This window comes from Lepidochelys kempii, chromosome 15 (assembly GCF_965140285.1).
Source record: "Lepidochelys kempii isolate rLepKem1 chromosome 15, rLepKem1.hap1, whole genome shotgun sequence".
Lineage (NCBI taxonomy): Eukaryota > Metazoa > Chordata > Testudines > Cheloniidae > Lepidochelys > Lepidochelys kempii.
In genome coordinates, this window is record NC_136394.1 from 10,888,149 (window position 1) to 10,912,256 (window position 24,108).

Genomic DNA, 24,108 nt, shown 5'->3' on the forward strand with positions numbered 1-24,108 from the left:
AAGTGATCCATCCCCTGTCATTCAATCCCCATATCTGGCAGTCAGAGGCTCCAGGCTCCCCCTTCTCTACTCAAACCACTTAGACCATCCATCTGTTTCTCTCCAATGCTCTGGATCCCTAGCCATGCAAATAGGGAATACATTTGTTCATTGAGCTTTGAGATAGGGGAGTCAGATAGGCAATGAGTCAACCGCTCAAAAGCTGCACTAAATTTGCACAAAATGAAGGATTGCAGATGCCCTCTTCAATACAGGGATTCAACCCATGGCAACTAAGGCTGTGATGTGATGTAAGTACCTGATGATCTATCATGATGTGAAAGGTGTGAGATGGGTACTGTCCACATAATATATCTATGCATTAAAGACAATGGCAGCCACAACACAGAATTTAGCCCATTAGGATCAGCTAACCAGTAATCAGCAGGTGCTTTTTCCAAGATAAAAGGCTATGGTTTCTTCATGGTAAAAGTCTAAGATCACTTTTATAAGTGAGTAAATTCTAATACATTGCTTGACATCATGTGATGTAGTATGGGTATATTCAAACCAGTCTCTAGAAGCTATTGAAATACCTCTGAACTCTCCAGAAGGGTCTTGTGTGTCACCCCCAACTCTTCATTCTCAGGCCTCTGTGGAAGGAAATCCCAGCCTTCTCCCTGCTGGCGGTATTAGCCTCTGACTGGTTTTATTTAATATATAGTATCAGAGGGGTCACCGTGTTAGTCTGTATCCACAAAAACAACGTGGAGTCCGGTTGCACCTTAAAAACAAACAGATTTATTTGGGTATAAGCTTTCATGGGTAAAAAGCCCACTTCTTCAGATGCATGGAGTGAAAATTACAGATACAACCATAAATATATTTTGGCACATGAAGAGAAGGGAGTTACAAGTGGAGAACCAGTGTTGAAGGCCAATTTAGTCAGGGTGGATGTAGTCCACTCCCAATAATTGATGAGGAGGTGTCAATACCAAGAGAGGGAAATCTGAAATGGTTGTGGGTGAGGACAAAGTCACAAAGCTCAGCCACCAGGTGTGCTGTGGCTACATCAGGGATACTATTCTTGACAGCTTGTAGTCCATCTTCATGTGGAATATTGGTGTAAAGAGCTTCTACATCCATGGTGGCCAGGATGGTGTTTTCAGGAAGATTGCTAATGCATTGTAGTTTCCTCAGGAAGTCAGTGATGTCTCAAAGATAGCTAGGAGTGCTAGCAGCATAGGGTCTGAGGAGAGAGTCCAAATAGCCAGGTAATCCTGCTGTAGGAGTGCCAATGCCTGAGATGATGGGATGGATTTCCAGGATTATGGATCTTGGGTAGCAGATAGAATACCTCTGGTCCAGGCTCTAGGGGTGTGTCTGTGTAGGTTTGTTCCTGAGCTTTGTGACTTTGTCCTCACCCACAACCATTTCAGATTTGGGGACAACCTATACCTTCAAGTCAGCAGCACTGCGATGGGTACCCGCATGGCCCCACAGTATGCCAACATTTTTATGGTTGATTTAGAACAATGCTTCCTCAGCTCTTGTCCCCTAGCACCCCCCTAGGCTGGCTCACTGTAAAAGCAATGTTCCCTCTCTTGGTATTGACAGCTCCTCATCAACTATTGGGAGTGAACTACATCCACCCTGACTAAATTGGCCTTCAACATATGTTAAAAGAAAAGGAGTACAGCTGTAGCTCAGGAAAGCTTATGCTCAAATAAATGTTAGTCTCTAAGGTCCCACAAGTACTCCTTTTCTGTTTGCAGATACAGACTAACAGGGCTGCTACTCTGAAATGAATATACCTTAGTCTTTAAGGTGCAACTGGGCTCCTTGTTATTTCATATATAATGTCTTTACTTTGCTGAAGAGGTTTCTCTAGTATTTTTTTGCTTTCTCTCCTTTTAATTTTCATTCCCCTTTCAATAGCTGTGGAAATACAAAATGAGACTTATTTAAAATTAATGTTAGAGTTGCTCTCAGCTTATTAAAATATTTTATTAGCAGGAACAGATTGTGGCAAAAAATAAAGGGAATAAAAGCATACATCTCTATCACACATAGATGCAATAAACTTCTATGTACTTGATAAATTACCAGATTTTATACAAACAGAGGTGGCAGAAAAGGCCATAAAAATGATTTATGAAAGCCATTAAAAAAGCAATAAACAAACATAAAACTAGCACAAACAGTAGAGTAGACAAACAATTATATACGTGCCTCTATCCCGAATACAAAACAGACTACCCTCCAACAAGTATAAAAGCCACCAATAAACAAAAATTGCTTAAAGAAACATGAATATTTAAAGCCCGTTTGAATCTAATATTAACCAACATCATTCAGTCTCCGTAGAGACTGTCAAAAATTGCCAATGCCGACTATATTTCAAGTCGTCATGGCGGGGTATTGGGAAAAGTTTTCAATTAGCAATAATCGCGCCTCGGATTAACCTCATTGGCTACGATACTGCCACTGCGCAAAGCTAACGATAAGCTCGCCGCCGTCGCAGCCCCTCGACGGATCATGGTCTCCTCAGTTAGGGGGAACGCTGGTATAACGGGGCGGCAAGTCGGGTACGAGCCGCCCTGAGGAACACCGCCTCTGACACCCAGGAGTGCCAGCCAAATCCAGCAGGGTTGAGGGGTTCAGCGCCTTCATGTCACTCAAAACCATCAGATCGCCGCAGAGATCTCTGGGAGTTGCTATGCAAATTAGATATTGACGTCGCCAGGCCGGAGCCTGCCTGAGGCGGATTCAGCAGCCGAAGCAGCTTTAGAGGAGGTGGAAGGCGGGAAACTAGTGAGGGAGGCACCAGAGAATGGGGGTGGGGCGGAGAAAATGGCGGCGGCCGGGAACTGGGAGCAGGCGCTTCCTGGCTTGTCAGCCCGCGGGACAGCGGAGCTGGGGCAAGGGCGGCGCGCCTGTGCGAGTCTGAGGGAACGGCCTCTCTTCCGTCCGACTGGGAAACAAGCCGCTGAGGGGCGCCCCCCGTCCGCTCCCCGGGGCGCGGGACAAGCCGCTGAGGGGCGCCCCCCGATCCTCCCCGGGGCGGGGGACAAGCCGCTGAGAGGCGCCCCCCGATCCGCTCCCCGGGGCGCGGGACAAGCCGCTGAGGGGCGCCCCCCGTCCGCTCCCCGGGGCGCGGGACAAGCCGCTGAGGGGCGCCCCCCGATCCGTTACCCGGGGCGGGGGACGAGCCGCTGAGGGGCGCCCCCCGATCCGTTACCCGGGGCGCGGGACGAGCCGCTGAGGGGCGCCCCCCGATCCGCTCCCCGGGGCGCGGGACGAGCCGCTGAGGGGCGCCCCCCGATCCGCTCCCCGGGGCGGGGGACGAGCCGCTGAGGGGCGCCCCCCGATCCGTTACCCGGGGCGCGGGACGAGCCGCTGAGGGGCGCCCCCCGATCCGTTACCCGGGGCGCGGGACGAGCCGCTGAGGGGCGCCCCCGATCCGTTACCCGGGGCGCGGGACGAGCCGCTGAGGGGCGCCCCCGATCCGTTACCCGGGGCGCGGGACGAGCCGCTGAGGGGCGCCCCCCGATCCGTTACCCGGGGCGCGGGACGAGCCGCTGAGGGGCGCCCCCCGATCCGCTCCCCGGGGCGCGGGACGAGCCGCTGAGGGGCGCCCCCCGATCCGCTCCCCGGGGCGCGGGACGAGCCGCTGAGGGGCGCCCCCCGATCCGCTCCCCGGGGCGCGGGACGAGCCGCTGAGGGGCGCCCCCCGATCCGTTACCCGGGGCGCGGGACGAGCCGCTGAGGGGCGCCCCCCGATCCGTTACCCGGGGCGCGGGACGAGCCGCTGAGGGGCGCCCCCCGATCCGTTACCCGGGGCGGGGGACGAGCCGCTGAGGGGCGCCCCCCGATCCGTTACCCGGGGCGCGGGACGAGCCGCTGAGGGGCGCCCCCCGATCCGTTACCCGGGGCGGGGGACAAGCCGCTGAGGGGCGCCCCCCGATCCGTTACCCGGGGCGGGGGACAAGCCGCTGAGGGGCGCCCCCCGATCCGTTACCCGGGGCGCGGGACAAGCCGCTGAGGGGCGCCCCCCGATCCGTTACCCGGGGTCTCTCAACCCTTCTGCGCGGGGAGCGTCCCAAGTGGTAGCTTTGCTCCACTGCGGCGCGGCGGAAGACCCGAGGACTCGGAGTCATATCCCCCGCTCCGCGGCGAGTACCTCGGGGTGACGTTCACACCCGGAGCTCGCAGCCTCCGCCGCAGTGCGCTGGGGGTCCTGCACTGGGAAACTGTCCCTTAACCCCACTGACGGCAGGGCTCCTTAGGAGCCCGGTGTACCTGCGAGAGGGGCCAAAAACTGAATTCTCAAGAGACAGTTCCTGGTTGAACAAACAGCCCAGTCCGTACACACGGCTATTCAGGAGCCCATCCCGATAAGCGGCCGTGCTTTAGCCCAACGGGAGCTACAGAAAAAAACAAAAAGCCACTCCAAGCTTGTCAGTTAAAACAACACGCCACTGACCACTAGGTGCACTCAAAACCCAGACACCTTTAAAAAGCGATTAATAAGACCAACAATAAACAAAAACGAAGTCTGACTTTACAACCACAATATCAGTCTCACATGAGACTGTCAAAAATTGCCAATGCCGACTATATTTCAAGTCGTCATGGCGGGGTATTGGGAAAAGTTTTCAACTAGCAATAATCACGCCTCGGATTAACCTCATTGGCTATGATACTGCCACTGCGCAAAGCTAAAGAAAACTCCCCAATCTTACAAACCACTAAAATCTGATCACTCTTTAGGTTAAAGGGAGTTTTCACTAGACCTCAAAATGCCCTGAAAACTTTCTTCCTTCAGCTCAATGTAAACCTAACTCTGTTATAATTATACAATAAGATATTTACACAGACTTTGACTTTCCCTAATTTTATTACCAATTTAAAGAGATACTGAAGCATTCTGGGATATTGTATGCTAATTAGCTAATTGTATTGATAAGTGCTGAGGCAAACAAAAGAGTTTAGGACTATAATAAAAAAAAAAAAAGACCCTAATTTAAATTATCAAATTAACATCATACTGGATCATTTACAGTTTGATCTGTCTCATAGAACTTTCATTCTTTCCTTAGAAAAAGCATCAGAAAACGAAAACAAGCTCCTCAGTAACACAGACTAAACTAGTGGTTTTCAAACTTTTTTTCTGGGGACCCAGTTGGGTGTAGGAGGGGCTCAGAGCTGGGGCAGAGGTTTGGGTTGTGGGGGTGAGAGCTGTGGGGTGGGGCCAGGAATGAGGGGTTCAAGGTGTGGGAGGGGGCTCTAGGCAGGGCCAGGAGTGTGGGAGGGGGCAGGGCTCTGGGCTGGCGGTGCTCTGGGATGGGGCCAGGGATGAGGGTTTGGGGTGCAGAAAGGGGTTCCAGGTTTCAGGGGAGCTCAGGACTGGAAAAGGGGGTTGGGGCACAGAGTTGGGGTGTGGACTTACTTCTGGAGGCTCCCTTTTAGCGGCAAAGCCAGGGTGCAGAGTCAGGCTTAGAATCATAGAATCATAGAATATCAGGGTTGGAAGAGACCTCAGTAGGTCATCTAGTCCAACCCCCTGCTCAAAAGCAGGACCCATCCCCAATTAAATCATCCCAGCCAGGGCTTTGTCAAGCCTGACCTTAAAAACTTCTAAGGAAGGAGATTCCACCACCTCCCTAGGCAACGCATTCCAGTGTTTCACCACCCTCCTAGTGAAAAAGTTTTTCCTAATATCCAACCTAAACCTCCCCCACTGCAACTTGCTTCTCGCCTGTCCTGGCACCACAGACCACGCTGCACCCCGGAAGTATCCAGCAGCAGGTCCGGCTCCTAGGCAGAGGCGCGCAAGCCGCTCCACGCAGCTCTCGTATGCAGGCACTGCCCCTGCCTCCCAGCTCCCATTGTCCAATTCCCGGCTAGTGGGAGTGCGGAGCCGGTGCTTGGGGCGGGGGCAACCCCGGGATCTCCCTGCCTAGAAGCCAGACCCACTGCTGGCTACTTCTGAGGCACAGTGCAGTGTTGAAACAGGTAGGCACAGAACCCTTGACAGCACCTACTGCTCTTCAACTCTGTCTAGGGAACCAGCGGATGCTGCTCAGAGGAACTCTGCCCAGATGCATGAAACAAGGGTGGAACGAAAATAATACCCACAGTGGCAGATCACTCCCTCCTCCAGCATCCTCCTCCTGGCGTTGTAAATGGCCACTTTGGCCAGTGCCAGGAGGAGGTTGATGAGGAGTGTCTCGGGACTTTGTGGAGACACAAACAGAGTGCGCAAATACAAAAAGATGTGGGGAAAAGTGCAGCCACAACCTCAGCTGCAACCTGATGCATTCTAGATAGGTGTGTGCCAACTTCTCCGTCATGCTGCAAAAAGGGCAGGTGTTGGGATAGGGGTGAATTGTGTTAGGCACAGGCCTGTGCTCACAGCTCCATGAAGGAGCCACCAACCAATATCCCTGGCGGGGCGTGGGACCAGAGTGAAATAGAGGCTGGCACACGGGGGTTCCTCACCGTCTCAAAGTGGTAGAAACTCCCACCACTTGGTATTGGAGCAGGACACGAGGGTGAGGAAGTGAAACATGTGGAGCACAAGTATGTAAAGTTGTTCCCTTGGTGCGGTTTGGAAGCCAACTGTCTGCAGGGCACAACGCTGGCTCGGATTATGGAGGGGAGAGAACGGGGGGCTCACAGAACAGGGGCTAGATGAAAAGATCCGGAGTGTCTTCATCCATCAGATCAATGTAAACTGACCTCTGTTATAATTAAACGCAGACTTTGACTTTCCCTAATTTTATTACCAATTTAAAGACAAGAAGAGATACTGAAGCATTCTGGGATATTTTATGCTAATTAGCTAATTGTATTGACCCTATAAAATGCAGAGGCGAGGAAAAAAAGCTTTGGGTATGTCTACACTATGAAATTAGATTGATTTTATAGAAGCTGATTTTTAGAAATCCATTTTATAGTCGATTGTGTATGTCCCCACTAAGCACATTAAGTCGCCAGAGTGCATCCTCAATACCATGGCTAGCATTGACTTACAGAGCAGTGCACTGTGGGTAGCTATCCCGCAGTCTCCGCTGCCCATTGGAATTCTGGGTTAAGCTCCCAATGCCTGATCGGGCAAAAACATTGTCGCGTTTTTGGGTACATGTCGTCAGTCACCCCTCCCTCCATAAAAGCAACAGCAGACAATCGTTTCGCACCTTTTTTCCTGGGTTACCCATGCAGATGCCATACCACAGCAAGCATGGAGCCCGCTCAGCTCACCGCTGCTGTTTTGAGCATTGTAAACACCTCGTGCGTTATCCTGGAGTATGTGCAGAACCGGGCTAAGAGAAGCCAGCATGAGGACGATTGTGATGAGGACATGGACACAGATGTTCCTGAAAGCATGGGCTGTGGCAACTGGGACATCATGGTGGCAATGGAGCTGGTTGATACAATGGAATGCTGATTCTGGGCCAGGCAAACAAGCACAGATTGGTGGGACCGCATAGTGTTGCAGATATGGGATGATTCACAATGGCTGCGAAACTTTCACATGCATAAGGCCACTTTCCTTGAACTTTGTGAGTTGCTTTCCCTCGCACTGAAGCACAGAAATACCAAGATGAGAGCTGTCCTGACTGTTGAGAAGGAGTGGTGATAGCCTTGTGGAAGCTTGCAACACCTGACTGCTACCGGTCAGTTGGGAATCAATTTGGAGTGGGCAAGTCTAGTGTGGGGACTGTTGTGATCCAAGTAGCCAATGCAATCACTGACGTTCTGTTATCAAGGGTAGTGACTCTGGGAATTGTGCAGGTCATACTGGATGGCTTTGCTGCAATGGGGTTCCCTAACTGTGTGGGATGATAGATGGAATGCATATCCCTATCTTGGCAGTGGACCACCTTGCCAACCAGTACATAAACCGCAAGGGGTACTTCTCAATGGTGCTGCAAGCACAGGTGGATCACAAGGGACATTTCACCTACATCAACATGGGATGGCCAGGAAAGGTGCATGCCGCTCACATCTTTAGGAACTCCGGGCTGTTCGAGCAGTTGCAAGAAGGGACTTACTTCTGAGACCAGAAAATTACCGTTGGGGATGTTGAAATGCCAATAGTTATCCTTGGGGACCCAGCCTACCCCTTGCTCCCATGGCTCATGAAGCCATACACAGGCAGCCTGGACAGTAGTAAGGAGCAGTTCAAGTACAGGCTGAGCAAGTGCAGAATGGTGGTAGAATGTGCCTTTGGATGTTTAAAAGCTTGCTGGCGTTGTTTGGCTGACTAGGTTAGATCTCAGCGCAACCAACATTCCCATTGTTATTGTTGCTTGCTGTGTGCTCCATAATATCTGTGAGAGCAAGAGGGAGACATTTATGATGGGGTGGGAGGTTGAGGCAAATTGCCTGGTGGCCAATTTTGAGCAGCGAGACACCAGGGCGATTAGAAGAGCACAGTTAGGCTGCACATTAGAGAGGCTTTGAAAACCAGTTTCATGACTGGCCAGGCTATGGTGTGACAGTTGTGTGTGTTTCTCCTTGATGCAAACCTGCCCCCTTTGTTGATTTTAATTCCCTGTAAGCCAATCACCCTCCCCCCTTCGATCACAGCTGACAAAGGAAATAAAGTAACTATTGTTTTGAAACCATGCATTCTTTCTTTATTAATTAAAAAAAGAAGTGAGATAACTGACAAGGTAGCCTGGGTCTGGTGGGGTGCAGGAGGAGGGAAAGACAAGGCCACATTGCTTATTGTAGCCACACTACAAATCAAAACTGTTTGAATGACAGCCTTCTGTTGCTTGGGCCATCCTCTGGAGTGGAGTGGCTGGGTGCCCGGAGCCTCCCACCCCGTGTCCTTGGGCGTCTGGGTGAGGAGGATATGGAACTTGGGGAGGAGGACAGGAGGTTATACAATGGATGCAGCGGCGATCTGTGCTCTTGTTGGCTTTTCTGCAGCTCCAGCAGATGCTTCATCATGTCAGTTTGCTCCCCCATTAGCCTCAGCATCACCTCCTGCCTCTGGTCTTTGCGCTCACTTAATGCTTTCCTGGCCTCTGCCACTGAATGCCTCCATGCGTTAAGCTGTGCCCTATCAGTGAGGGAGGACTGCATGAGCTTGGAAAACATGTCATCACAAGTGCATTTTTTTCACCTTCTAATCTGCGATAACCTCAGGGACAGAGGTGATAGGGTGAGCATAGAAACATTTTCACCTGGGGGGAGATAAAAAGAGAGAGTAAAATTTAAGATGATACATTTCTGAGAACAAAAGGGAGACTCTTTCACAGTGAATCAAGCAATTCACAGCAGACAGCACATGTACTTTAGGTACAAGGTCGCATTTTGCCTTTTATATTGAGCACCTGCTGGTATGGTGACACATCACAAACAGCTGGGCAACAGAATTCGGTTTCCAGGCAGCCATGGTAAGCCTTTTGGTATGGGGGGTTGACTTCTTACACCTTCATAACATGTGGGAATGGTTTCAAACTGCAGCACCATCCTTTCCCATAGCAAGCAATGCCGGCTGGGTTTCACATTTAAAAGGAGGGGCTGCGGTTTTCGGGTGGATGTCCAGTACACACCTCCCACCCCCCCACCCCCCCCATGTGGCTATTCTCTGGGATGATCCCTTTACCCCTCTGGGATGATCCCTTTTAGCCAAGCGCAAACAACCCAGCATGAATGGGGTCCTTTTACTGTTCCCTTACAAAAATTCCCCTATTTCAATCAGGTGACCATGAATGATATCACTCTCCTGAGGCTAACACAGAAAGATATAGACCGAATGTTGCTTGAATGCGACCAAAACCCAGGACCATTCACTGCCATGCTTTGTGCTGCAATGATCCCAGACTATTTGCTACTAGTTTGGCGTGGTAAAGTGTCCTACTGTGGAGGAAGAAATAAGGCAGCCCTCCCCAGAAACCTTCTGCAAAGGCTTTCAGAGTACCTCCAGGAGAACTTCATGGAGATGTCCCTGGAGGATTCCCGCTCCATCCCCAGACACATTAACAGACTTTTCCAGTAGCTGCACTGGCCGCGAATGCATCCCAATTCTTCAGGGCAAATCAAACATTAAATACTATTGCTTTTAAACCCTGTACTGTAGTTACAAATGTGCACTCAGCAGAGCTGCCTTCTCCGGTTTCAAGGTCAGGCATCCTGCCTTGGGAGGGTATTGGCTCCAGGGTGATGAAAAGGTCCTGGCTGCCAGGGAGAACGGATTCACTGCTTGCCTGATGCGCATTCTCCTCTTCCTCCTCCTCACCCTCATCCTCATTCTCATCCTCCTCCTCCCTGTTGCGTGAGACTCCCCCCTTGTAGGTGTCCACGGACAGTGGTGGGGTAGTGGTAGGGTCCCCCTTAGAATGCCATGCAGCTGATCATAGAAGTGGCATGTATGGGGCTCTGACCTGGAGCAACCGTTTGCCTCCTTTGTCTTTTGGTAAGCTTGCCTGAGCTCTATGCAGCACTGCTGTGTGTCCCTGTTGTAGCCTCTCTCCACCATGCCCTGTGCAATTTTGGCATATATATTAGCATTTCTTCTTTCTGATTGGAGTTCGGCCTGCACAGGTTCTTCTCCCGATACAGCAGTCAGATCCAGTGTCTCCCTTTCGGTCCATGATGGAGCTCATTTGTGATTCTGGGGGGACTGCATGGTCACCTATGCTGCTGAGCTCACCACGCTGACCAAACAGGCTGAGGGTGCAGGCTCTGGGGCAGGGCCAGAGATGAGGGGTTTGGGTGCAGGAAGGGGTTCTGGGTTAGGGGTGGTCAGGGCTCGGGAAGAGGTATGGGGTGAGGGAGGGTGTCAGGGCTCTGGGCTGGGGGTGCAGGCTCTGGGGTGGGGCCGAGGATGAGGGGTTTGGTGTGCAGGTAGGGGTTCTAGGTTGGGGGTGGCTCAGGGCTGAGGCAGGAGATTGGGGCACAGGGTTGGGGCACAGACTGACCTCCGGTGACTCCCAGTCAGCAGCGCAGCTGGGGTGCAGAGGCAGGCTTCCCGCCTATCCTGGCACTGCAGACTGCGCTGGTCCCTGGAAGTAGCCAGCAGCAGGTCCAGTTCCTAGGCGGAGGCGCTCAAGCAGCTCAGTGTGACTCTCACGCACAGGCACTGCCCCCCACCCCAGCTCCTATTGGCCAGGAGTGCAGTGCCAGTCATCGGGGCAGGGGCAGCGAACGGGGCCCTGCGGCCCCCCTGCCTAGAAGCTGGACCCACTGCTGGCTGCTTCCAGGGCACAGCACGGTGTTGAAACAGGTAGGCACTAGCCTGCCTTAGCTGGGCAGCACCAACGATGAGACTTTAATGTCTCAGTCGGCTGTGCTGACCAGACTGACTCAGTGCCTAACATGCTACAACCCAGTACTGGGCTTTGACCCCAAGTTTGAAAACCATAGGATTAAACCACCCCAGCTTTAAGACAAGACCAATGTTTATTCCTGCTCCCATATATCAAAAATACCTCAAAGAAACCCAGAGAAACTGAAAAAATACAAAGAAAGAACCTAGCCTCCTAGCCCTGGTGTACACTAGGACTTTAGGTTGAATTTAGCAGCGTTAAATCGATGTAAACCTGCACCCATCCACACAATGAAGCCCTTTATTTCGACTTAAAGGACTCTTAAAATCGATTTCCTTACTCCACCCCTGACAAGTGGATTAGTGCTTAAATCGACGTTGCCGGCTCGAATTTGGGGTACTGTGGACACAATTCGATGGTATTGGCCTCCGGGAGCTATCCCAGAGTGCTCCATTGTGGCCGCTCTGGACAGCACTCTCAACTCAGATGCACTGGCCAGGTAGACAGGAAAAGAACCGCGAACTTTTAAATCTCATTTCTTGTTTGGCCAGCGTGGCAAGCTGCAGGTGACCATGCAGAGCTCATCAGCACAGGTGACCATGATGGAGTCCCAGAATCGCAAAAGAGCTCCAGCATGGACCGAATGGGAGGTACGGGATCTGATCGCTGTTTGGGGAGAGGAATCCGTGCTATCAGAACTCCGTTCCAGTTTTCGAAATGCCAAAACCTTTGTGAAAATCTCCCAGGGCATGAAGGACAGAGGCCATAACAGGGACCCGAAGCAGTGCCGCGTGAAACTGAAGGAGCTGAGGCAAGCCTACCAGAAAACCAGAGAGGCGAACGGCCGCTCCGGGTCAGAGCCCCAAACATGCCGCTTCTATGATGAGCTGCATGCCATTTTAGGGGGTTCAGCCACCACTACCCCAGCCGTGTTGTTTGACTCCTTCAATGGAGATGGAGGCAATACGGAAGCAGGTTTTGGGGATGAAGAAGATGATGATGAGGAGGAGGTTGTAGATAGCTCACAGCAAGCAAGCGGAGAAACCGGTTTTCTCGACAGCCAGGAACTGTTTCTCACCCTAGACCTGGAGCCAGTACCCCCCGAACCCACCCAAGGCTACCTCCTGGACCCAGCAGGCGGAGAAGGGACCTCTGGTGAATGTACCTTTTAAAATACTATACATGGTTAAAAAGCAAGCATGTGAAAGGATTACTTTGCCCTGGCATTCGCGGTTCTCCTAGATGTACTCCTAAAGCCTTTGCAAAAGGTTTCTGGGGAGGGCAGCCTTATTGTGTCCTTAATGGTAGGACACTTTACCACTCCAGGCCAGTAACACGTACTCGGGAATCATTGTAGAACAAAGCATTGCAGTGTATGTTTGCTGGCATTCAAACAACATCCGTTCTTTATCTCTCTGTGTTATCCTCAGGAGAGTGAGATATAATTCATGGTCACCTGGTTGAAATAGAGTGCTTTTCTTCAGGGGACACTGAGAGGAGCCCATTCCTGCTGGGCTGTTTACTGTGGCTAAACAGAAATGTTCCCCGCTGTTAGCCACAGGGAGGGGGGAGGGTTGAGGTGGTAACCACGCGGTGGGGGGAGGCAAAATGCGACCTTGTTACGAAAGCACATGTGCTATGTATGTAATGTTAACAGCAAGGATTACCCTGAAAGAGTGTAGCCACTGTTTTATAAAATGTGTCTTTTTAAATACCGCTGTCCCTTTTTTTTTCTCCACCAGCTGCATGTGTTTCAATGATCACAGGATCTTCTCCTTCCCAGAGGCTAGTGAAGCTTAGAAAGAAAAAAAAACGCACTCGCGATGAAATGTTCTCCGAGCTCATGCTGTTCTCCCACACTGACAGAGCACAGACGAATGCGTGGAGGCAAATAATGTCAGAGTGCAGGAAAGCACAAAATGACCGGGAGGAGAGGTGGCGGGCTGAAGAGAGTAAGTGGGAGGCTGAAGAGAGGGCTGAAGCTCAAATGTGGCGGCAGCGTGATGAGAGGAGGCAGGATTCAATGCTGCGGCTGCTGGCGGACCAAACCAGTATGCTCCAGTGTATGGTTGAGCTGCAGCAAAAGCAGCTGGAGCACAGACTGCCACTGCAGCCCCTGAGTAACCAACCGCCCTCCTCCCCAAGTTCCATAGCCTCCACACCCAGACGCCCAAGAACATGGTGGGGGGGCCTCCGGCCAACCAGCCACCCCACTACAGAGGATTGCCCAAAAAAAAGAAGGCTGTCATTCAACAAATTTTAAAGTTGTAAACTTTTAAAGTGTTGTGCTTAAAGTGCTGTGTGGCATTTTCCTTCCCTCCTCCACCACCCCTCCTGGGCTACCTTGGTAGTCATCCCCCTATTTGTGTGATGAATGAATAAAGAATGCATGAATGTGAAGCAACAATGACTTTATTGCCTCTGCAAGCAGTGATTGAAGGGAGGAGGGGAGGTTGGTTAGCTTACAGGGAAGTAGAGTGAACCAAGGGGCGGGGAGTTTCATCAAGGAGAAACAAACAGAACTTTCACACCGTAGCCTGGCCAGTCATGAAACTGGTTTTCAAAGCTTCTCTGATGCGTACCGCGCCCTCCTGTGCTCTTCTAACCGCCCTGGTGTCTGGCTGTGCGTAACCAGCAGCCAGGCGATTTGCCTCAACCTCCCACCCCGCCATAAACGTCTCCCCCTTGCTCTCACAGATAATGTGGAGCGCACAGCAAGCAGTAATAACAGTGGGAATATTGGTTTCGCTGAGGTCTAAGGAGTCAGTAAACTGCGCCAGCGCGCCTTTAAACGTCCAAATGCACATTCTACCACCATTCTGCACTTGCTCAGCCTGTAGTTGAACAGCTCCTGACTACTGTCCAGGCTGCCTGTGTACGGCTTCATGAGCCATGGCATTAAGGGGTAGGCTGGGTCCCCAAGGATACATATAGGCATTTCAACATCCCCAACAGTTATTTTCTGGTCTGGGAATAAAGTCCCTTCCTGCAGCTTTTGAAACAGACCAGAGTTCCTGAAGATGCGAGCGTCATGTACCTTTTCCGGCCATCCCACGTTGATGTTGGTGAAACGTCCCTTGTGATCCACCAGAGCTTGCAGCACTATCGAAAAGTACCCCTTGCGGTTTATGTACTCGGCGGCTTGGTGCTCCGGTGCCAAGATAGGGATATGGGTTCCGTCTATGGCTCCACCACAGTTAGGGAATCCCATTGCAGCAAAGCCATCCACTATGACTTGCACATTTCCCAGGGTCACTACCCTTGATATCAGCAGATCTTTGATTGCGTGGGCTACTTGCATCACAGCAGCCCCCACAGTAGATTTGCCCACTCCAAATTGATTCCCAACTGACCGGTAGCTGTCTGGTGTTGCAAGCTTCCACAGGGCTATCGCCACTCGCTTCTCAACTGTGAGGGCTGCTCTCATCTTGGTATTCATGCGCTTCAGGGCAGGGGAAAGCAAGTCACAAAGTTCCATGAAAGTGCCCTTACGCATGCGAAAGTTTCGCAGCCACTGGGAATCGTCCCAGACCTGCAACACTATGCGGTTCCACCAGTCTGTGCTTGTTTCCCGAGCCCAGAATCGGCGTTCCACCGCATGAACCTGCCCCATTAGCACCATGATGCATGCATTGGCAGGGCCCATGCTTTCAGAGAAATCTGTGTCCATGTCCTGATCACTCACGTGACCGCGCTGACGTCGCCTCCTCGCCCGGTATCGCTTTGCCAGGCTCCGGTGCTGCATATACTGCTGGATAATGCGTGTGGTGTTTAATGTGCTCCTAATTGCCAAAGTGAGCTGAGCGGCCTCCATGCTTGCCTTGGTATGGCGTCTGCACAGAAAAAAGGCGCGGAACGATTGTCTGCCATTGCTCTGACGGAGGGAGGGGCGACTGACGACACGGCTTACAGGGTTGGCTTCAGGGAGCTAAAATCAACGAAGGGGGTGTCTTTACATCAAGGAGTATTTCAGGCAGGACTTCACGGAGGGTTCCAATAGGAAATGGTGCACCTAAGTTATCGTTCTTATTGGAACAAGAAGGTTAGCCTGGCCTCTGATTGATACATGGCTAGATTTACCTCGCTGCACCTTCTCTGTGAGTGACTGCAGTGTGACCTAGAAGAATGAGTCCCCTAGACAGGGGAGGAGGGGAAGCAAATGAACACAGAACAAATTTGGTCTATTTCTTGTTTTGATCCACTCCATCTATCTTTTACATCTTTGGCCGGCAGCAGACAGTGCAGAAGGACTGCATACCATCCACATCTCATGGCTGCTCGGCAGAAGATGGTACAGTACGACTGCTAGCCATCCTCATCTCTTGCCTGCCTGGCAGAAGATGGTACAATACGACTGCTAGCAATCCTCATCTCTTGCCTGCCTGGCAGAAGATGGTACAATACGACTGCTAGCAATCCGTATCGCCTGCCTGCTCACCATAAGATGGTTCAATAGGACTGACTGCAGGACTAAAGAGAATGACCTGGTCAAGTCACTCCAAATTTAGTCCCTGCGCCCATGTCTGCCCAGGCGCTCCCAGCCGACATGGCCAGGAGCACCTCGGACATGACGAGGATGGCTACCAGTCGTACTGTACCGTCTGCTGCCACAAGGCAAGCGGTTGCTGCTACTGTGTAGCAATGCTGTACCGCGTCTGCCAGCACCCAGGAGTCATAGGGTGACGGTTACCTGAGCGGGCTCCATGCTTGCCATAGTATGGCGTCTGCACAGGTAACTCAGGAAAAAAGGCGCGAAACGATTGTCTGCCCTTGCTTTCACGGAGGGAGGGAGGGAACGGGGGCCTGACGATATGTACCCAGAACCACCCGCGACAATGTTTTAGCCCCATCAGGCATTGGGATCTCAACCCAGAATTCCAATGGGCAGCGGAGACTGCGGGAACTGTGGGATAGCTACCCACAGTGCAACGCTCCGGAAGTCGACTCTAGCCTCGGTACTGTGGAAGCACTCCACTGAGTTAATGCACTTAATGCACTTAGAGCATTTTCTGTGAGGACACACACACTCGAATATATGAAACCGATTTATAAAAAAACGACTTCTATAAATTCAACCTTATTCCGTAGTGTAGACATACCCCTAGAGTACCTTCTTCACCTAATCTAGTCTTCACTGAGACAAAAAATCAACGTCCACAGAAACTACTAAAAATTGCTAACAGCTATATTTCAAGCTGTCATGGCAAAACACTGATGAAAGTTTTCAATTAGCAATAATCATATCTCCATTGAACTTCACAGACTATGCTACCACTGCACAAAGCTAAACATAGAGGTCTTGTGACCCTTGCTCACTCAACACCCACCTGTTTTACAGCATGGGGTGAATTAACTGCCTGCCTAGCTCACGCTGGATGAAGCTGCCAGCAGCTATTCCACCATGAGCCTCTCTTGCTGCAGGACCTAATCCTGCGGAAAAAACCCCCACAAGTCCGCCTCATGTGAGCCTTTTCCCCCAATCTGGTCGCAGGGCATCATGGGCCTGATTATGCTAATTAGCCAATCACCCTCTTTGCAGCCCTAGCCTCTTGTCCCCTTCCTGTCTCCCAAAAGTTCCACGTGTGGCAGCCTCTCCCAGGACTCAGGCATCCTCAGGAGGAGATCTTACCTATTTCTCCTCCCCTGCCCATATCATCAGCAATGCAGCAACTGTCCTGCTCTCTTACAGGACCAATGCCAAGAAACACCCCATTAGACTCTTCCAGACAGCTTGGAGAACAGGAACACAGCCCAAAGCTCCTTCCAGCCTCAGTAAGGCCGGTGACCACTTGTGGAGAGGCTGAGAAGAGAGGCCATGGTACGCCAGAGGGGAGCAGAACTTCCATGCACCTCAGGCCTCCAGTCTTATGGGGAGAGGGGGAAGAACCACACGGCACTTTTGCTCAACCCTGATTTGACACTGTATACCACCCTGTGAACCCCATATTCATCATTAATATATAATTGTGGTATTTCATATAAAGCATGCCACATAAGGTATTGTGGGAAAGGCTATGATCTGCTGAAAGCCATGGTTCTATATAAATATATATATCATTAGTGCTGTCAGGGTTCCCCCGCCACACTCTGAACTCTGGGATACAGATGTGGGGACTCGCATGAAAGACCCCCTAAACTTATTTTCTACCAGCTTAGGTTAAAATTTTCCCAAGGCACAAATTCCTTTCCTTGTCCTTGGATGGTATTGCTGCCACCACCAAGTGATTTACACAAAAATTCAGGGAAGGGTCACTTGGAATCCCTAACCCCGCAAAATATCCCCCCAAGCCCGTTCACCTCCTTTCCTGGGGAGACTTGAGAATAATATACTAACTAATTGCCTTAGCAATGAGAGCACAGACGAGACCCTTTGTCTTCAGGATACTGAAATCAATCAGGTTCTTAAAAGAAGAACTTTATTATAAAGAAAAAAATAAAATAATCACATCTGCAAATCAGGATGGAAGGTAACTTTTCAGAGTAATAAAAATCAATAAAACACAGAGGATAAACAGGAATAAAAGTACCTCTGCAGCATAGAAAAATTCACAAGCCAAAATAAATGATAACCTAAGGCATTTCCTTGCCCTACTTCCAATTTCTGGGGTTTTAGATGGAATCTAGGTATATTTTCAGGAGATGTTGTACCTGCCTGGCTTCTCCCTCTGTCCTGAGAGGGAACAACAAAAGAGAACAACAAACAAATCCTTCCCCCCAGATTTGAAAGTATCTTCTTTCCTCATTGGTCCTTCTGGTCAGGTGCCAACTAGGTTATTTGAACCGCTTAACCCTTTACAGGTAAGGCAATTCAGTACAGCTGCCAAGGAGGGATTTTATGCTACTGCATACATAAAGGTTGTTATTCTTCCCTCTGTATTTATGACAAGTGCATATGAAGTTATCAGGTTGTGTTGTATGGTTGTCACTAAAATATGTTGTGAGTTGGGGAATCGCTCAGATATTAGATCCCCAGAGACCAGGACAAAGGAGGTAACCAACACCCGGGCCAATGTCGAATAACCATCAACAGCCATTGCTCAGCAAGGGAGTTACAACGCAAGGGCTTACTTGCACAAGGCCAGCCCAGGGGAATTGTTCAACCTTGCCTGGTGACTCAGCAATGCCCACCAGATATGCCTGGACTTGTGTTCTCCAAGCACATGGACTGAGGATATAAAATAGGGGACATAAGCCACATGGGTTGTCCTGCCTCTTCTTCCACCTATGCTTAAGGCAACAAGAATACTGGAGATGAGGAGACTGGTCCCCAGGGTAACAGGGAGAGCCTGTGTATGAAAGACTATCCCCAACCTGCAATATCCAGTGGGATGAGAAAAACTGCTTAGTCCAGATATTGCCTAGTCTAATAAGGTTGAGAATTTAGACTGTGTGCTTATCTTCACTCCCCCCGCCACAATGCACTAGGAAGCCATACCTTAAGCCCACTTAATACAGGGCTCTTTAGGAGCCCAGTGTACCTGCTAAAGGGGCCAAAAGCTGAATTATCAAGAGACATTTAGTGGTTAAACAAACAGACCATTCCCTACACCGAGCTATTCAGCAGCACTCACTAGTAACAGGTAATGATTTACCCCAATAGGAACAGTAGAAAAAAATAAGTGAAAAAAAACAAACCTGTCAATTAAAACAATGAACAGTAGTATCACCCTGCAGCCAAGTCCACACATACTCTTTAAAACCTATTAGTATGCTAATCAATAATGAACAGCCACAATTAAAATCTGATTTTACAACAACCATATCAGTCTCACATGAGACTATCAAAAATTGCCAATGCCGACTATATTTCAAATCAACATGGCAGGATATTGGGAAAAGTTTTCAACTAGCAATAATCACACCTCAGATTATCCTCATTAGCAATGATACTGCCATTGCACAAAGCTAAAGAAAACTCACCAATCTTACATGCCACTAAAATCTGATCACTCTTCAGGTTAAAGGGAGTTTTCACTAGACCTCAAAATGCCCTGAAAACTTTCCTCCTTCAGGTCAATGTAAACCTACCTCTGTTGTAATTAAGCAATAAGATATTTACACAGACTTTGACTTTCCCTAATTTTATTACCAATTTACAGACAAGAAGAGATACTGAAGTATGCTAATTAGCTAATTGTATTGACCCTATAAAATGCCAAGGAAAAAAGCTTAGACTATTGTATTAGAAAAAGACCCCAATGTAAATTATCAAATTAATGGTATACTGGATCATTTACAGTTTGATCTATCTCATACAATTTTCACTCTTTCATTAGAAAATCTTTTCCTCATTCAGCTTACAGCCCATCTGTTATTGGGAGAAATGTTCATTTAGTCTCTAAGGAAGTCTTGAAGATACCACTCTTAAATGAAAAATGCCTTAAAGTTGCTTCATGAACTGCTTAAAACACATGCATATCTCGGTTCAGATTCTCAATCGATTAACAAAAAAAAAAAAGACAATTTGCAAACTTTATTAGCAATAGCAAAGCGTCTGGCTCAACTGGACATGATAATTTAGTTAATTTTCCCCATATTTATATTCTTGGTTACTTTTTCCACCTAGCAAACATCAATAACCAGCAAGGCTGCTGGAACAATTTTTATAGTAGGGGTGCTGAGAGACATTGAACAAAACTGTAAACCCTGTACATAATGGAAACCACCTCAAGCACTTCTATTTTCATCACTTTTGATAACCAGGGTTAAATTCTTCTTGCCAGGAAAAATTAAAATCATGGGAAGTCACAGCCTCCCTTTTACAACAAAACTACAAATGATTTCCACTTCCCTCTCTCAGAAAATATATCATTAACTCCCATTTCCTCCACTCCCACCTCTCAAACCAGGAAACTTAGGCCTGGTCTACACTATGGGGGGCAGGGCAAGCTAAGTCAGTCTAAGTTACACAACTTCAGCTAATAAAATAGCGTAGCTGAAGTTGATGTACTTAGAGCTACTTACCGCGGTGCCTTCTTTGCGGTCGGTAGACTGCTGCCACTCTCCCGTCGACTCCACCTGTGCTTCTCGCTCCAGTGGAGTACCGGAGTCCATGGGAGAGTACTCGGTGGTTGATTTATCACGTCTTCACTATACACGATAAATCAACCCCCGCTGGCTTGATCGCTCCAGAGGTAAGTGTAGACATGACCATAGAGTTAACTCCCACTCCCACCTGCATAGAAATAGTGAGATGAGCACAAGGAAAATTGCACTAAATATCTCCTCATTCCAACTCCCCATCGCAGCCTATTCACGGAAAGGAATATGGTACCGAGGTACCAAATCTCTTTAAGAATGAAGAGTTGGGAAGACATTAACAGATATCTATTAGGGTATCATTAACCCAGGACTGACTCAGCTGGCAAACAACTTATTAAAACATCACTAGAGAAACTACAGGGTGAGTCATATGAAGCCCTATTAAATACTTCCTACATTTAATAAACCACCAGTTAGAACAGAAACAAGCTTCATTACCCAGACTAACACCTTCACATATTAATAAACATTCTAATGCAAATCTTCAGATACTTTCTTACAATTCAGTCTTCAGAGTCATTCACTTTAAAAGAAAATACGTTGCTTCAGTTCTAGAACTACCACGAAACTGCACCCACTCTCTCAAAAAGACCTTCCAAAATTACTAGTACAAACTATATTTCAAATCAACACAGAAAAAGTTTCCAAATAACAATAATCACACCTTCCCCTAACCTCTCAGGCTATAGCACCACTACACAAAAATAACCTTTTAAAGTCTTTCACTTTACCACGCTCAGAAAGTGGACAGAGTGAGTTTCTAACATAGCCAGGGAAGGAAGGAAAAACTTGCTTATATTCAGGTAGAATGATGTACGGAAACCTTTATAGAGACTTTTCAAATTTTCTAAATGTTATTACCTTTATAACAAAAGATCCAGGGATCTTATGATAATTGGCTCAGGAAACTGCAAAAGGCCATAAGAAACCTCTGTTAGCAGTAACCAATTGTATCCAACCTCTGTAAATGTGTAACGTTTAATTTGCTACAATGCAGCTGCTCGATCTTTCTCATACACTTTATTTTTTTATTGTTAATCTTCTATTGGGGAATAGCCCCATTTAGATGCAAACAATATGGTTTGTTATTGTACCAACTTCAACATTTAAACGTTGTGGAAGCAGAAGAAAACAGAAATTGCTGGCTACAAATTTGTTCACATTTGTTTCATATGCACCATCTGCAACAACTATATCGCACAACACAGACATGTAACACAGCGAGAAGAGACTGTATTTTGATATTAATAGTACTGTAATAAAAGCAACAATATTACTTATTACTATTACGTAACATATATATGGCCTTTAATATTTAAAGTTTAGTGACTACTGGGTCAAATTCTATTTTCAAACCCCCCCCCCTTTCAAAAGATAAAATTTGAATAGAATTTGACTGATTAATTAATCTTGATAATGTTCATTGGAAACAAGAAATAATTTTATTTATTAGCTGAAACATTTATAACTCTTAATTTGGAAGTGATTTACAGGTTAATTTCCCAGGCATTGGACACAAATTTAATGCTCTGGATGAAAAATAGGGGATCGACATGGGAGCCTGATTATTAAAGGTATTTAGGTGCCTAAAGATACATTTAGGGCTAGATCCACAAAGGGACTTAGGCTTCTGACTTCTACTTTAAGCACCTAGGTAAACTATTTAGCTCCTCTGCCCCCATGCTCAGCTGCTGCCAAATCCTATAAGCATTTAAATTCCCAAGGTACCTCAGTTTCCATTGATAAACCATCCTAAATTATCTACTAGTGTGTGTTCACAGAGCCACCTAAATCCAGACATCATGAGTAGCACCAAGCCTAAACCCCGCAGCATGGGGTGCATCCTTGACCATCTGAGCTAATAGCCATTGATGGACTTCTCCTCCAAAAACTTAGCTAATTCTTTTTTGAACTCAGTTAACTTTTGGTCTTCACAGCTATGGTTGCCGGGGCTTCTGCTTTAGCCATGTGGCCTGATTTACCTCCCATTCCTCTGTCTTGCTCTCACTGGAAAGAAGGGAAATTTTTTTTTTATGAAGGTGATGTTTAAAAAAAAAAAGTGAACGGTACAGAGTTTAAGCGTAGAAGTTTCTGGTTATCAGGGAATAACATACAGATTATCAAGGGATGCGAAGTTCAGTTTAAGATCGGATGGCGTAAGGAATATATAATCTGGGGGTAAAAGGTTGACAGGTCAAAGTACAGACATTGACATATGAGGGTATGTTGTTCATATAATGGCTATGTTCAGGTGTGGAGTATAATGAGTGGTTACGATGATGAGGATGGATTGACCCTCATTTGGTGAGATTTAACATTCAGTGAGTTTATGGTTCCAGTTCATATGGTCCAATGGACAAAGTCTCTCAGTTCCTTTCTTGTAGTCAATGCATGCTGTTGCTCTGGCTTACGCCTCCTGGTACTGTCAGTGGCCAGTGATGTGTTCGGTGTAGATGTCCCTGGACCATCAGATGGTGTCTAAGACCATGAGGTGCCGCATGAGCCGTGCATAGCATCAACCGATCCCGCAGGTCCACAGCACACGCTTGTTGCAGGGGTCCCAAGCGCCCAGGGCTCCGACGATCAGGGCGTCCACCTGCACCTCATAGCCCTTCGCTCTCAGGGTGTTGGCCAGGGGAGCATACTTTTCCAGCTTACGAGCTCAGGCTTCGCAAAAGGCCAGGATCCTGCTCTCAAAGGAGACCGTGACATTGACGAGGATGATCTTTTTCTGGGCCTTGTCGGTGACGATGATGTCAGGTCACAGCGGGCTGTTGGTACCGGGGATGGTGCAGTTCATGGTGATCTCCCCTGGGGCGGTGCAATGGCTTTCACCAGGCAGTTCTGGATGGCGTTGTGGCGCAGCTGCCAGGCTCTGGAGTGGGGCCTGCAGCTGCACAGGACGTGGGGCAGGGTCTCGTTGGAGTAGCTGCACTTCCTGCAATGCTTGTCTCAGTTCCCGTGGTGGACGGCTCCATTGAGCGGGACGCAGTTGAGCCAGGCATGGTGGATGAACTGCCAGTCAGCAAAACGGGTGAAGTCACCCCTGGTGAGGAAGTGGATGGTGGCATCCCACTTGCTGGTCAGTTCAAAGGCTTTACCCTGGTCTGTTTACGCTTCAGGGTTTCCACATACAGCAAGTGGATGGCGGCCTTCAGAGTCCTCTCCAGCAGGCCCCTGGTGCTCGGGGCGACAATGGTGTTGTTGTCGGACCTGATCTGCAGCACCAGGACTCCCAGCTCCTGGTGCTTCTCACACCACACCCAGTGGCAGCCAATGCGCTTCCCCAGGCGACGCATTGCCTTGCGAGTGTGGGACCATAGTGAAGCGATGTCGTGCCTGTCCCATCCGAATTCGCCATCCAGGGAGCCGCTCAGGAAGGTGGCGATATCTTGGTTGGAGGGGGCTCTGCCGATCCACTACTTAATCACATCACGCAGGGTGTTTGCTGTGATGTTCCTTACCGTGGTGTCAGGACACATCAGCAGGCGGAAGGCATGGATGATCCCCCACAACGTCGCACAAGTCGCCCATGCAGGGAACGTTGGCGCTGCCATGCCTGTGGGTGATATAGACCAGCTCATTGCTGGCTCTCTAGGGAAGGAACAGCCACTTCTTCACCAGTTGCTGGATGATCTTGTCTGCCTTGTGGAGGGGCAATTTATATGGCTGCCCTTTCACCTTCAGGGTCCAGTCATGCTTTTTAAAGCAAGCAAGCACAGGACTCACTTTAAGAATTCAGGGAGTCTGTGCTTCCCAGCTCTGGAGAACAAGCCCCCCACCCCAAACCCCCAGA

General features: G+C 49.0%; 4 non-coding genes across 4 annotated transcripts; all 4 read right to left on the reverse strand.

Moving 5' to 3' along the window:
- Nucleotides 1–2,337: 2,337 nt before the first annotated feature.
- LOC140899014 (U4 spliceosomal RNA) lies at nt 2,338–2,478 on the reverse strand. Its single transcript, XR_012155181.1, has one exon. It is a non-coding gene; the product is annotated as a U4 spliceosomal RNA (small nuclear RNA).
- Nucleotides 2,479–4,561: 2,083 nt separating this feature from the next.
- LOC140899015 (U4 spliceosomal RNA) lies at nt 4,562–4,702 on the reverse strand. The gene has a single exon (XR_012155182.1). It is a non-coding gene; the product is annotated as a U4 spliceosomal RNA (small nuclear RNA).
- An 11,719-nt stretch (nt 4,703–16,421) lies between these two features.
- LOC140899019 (U4 spliceosomal RNA) lies at nt 16,422–16,556 on the reverse strand. The gene has a single exon (XR_012155186.1). It is a non-coding gene; the product is annotated as a U4 spliceosomal RNA (small nuclear RNA).
- Nucleotides 16,557–19,036: 2,480 nt separating this feature from the next.
- Nucleotides 19,037–19,177, reverse strand: LOC140899016 (U4 spliceosomal RNA). The gene has a single exon (XR_012155183.1). It is a non-coding gene; the product is annotated as a U4 spliceosomal RNA (small nuclear RNA).
- Between the last annotated feature and the right edge of the window lie 4,931 nt (nt 19,178–24,108).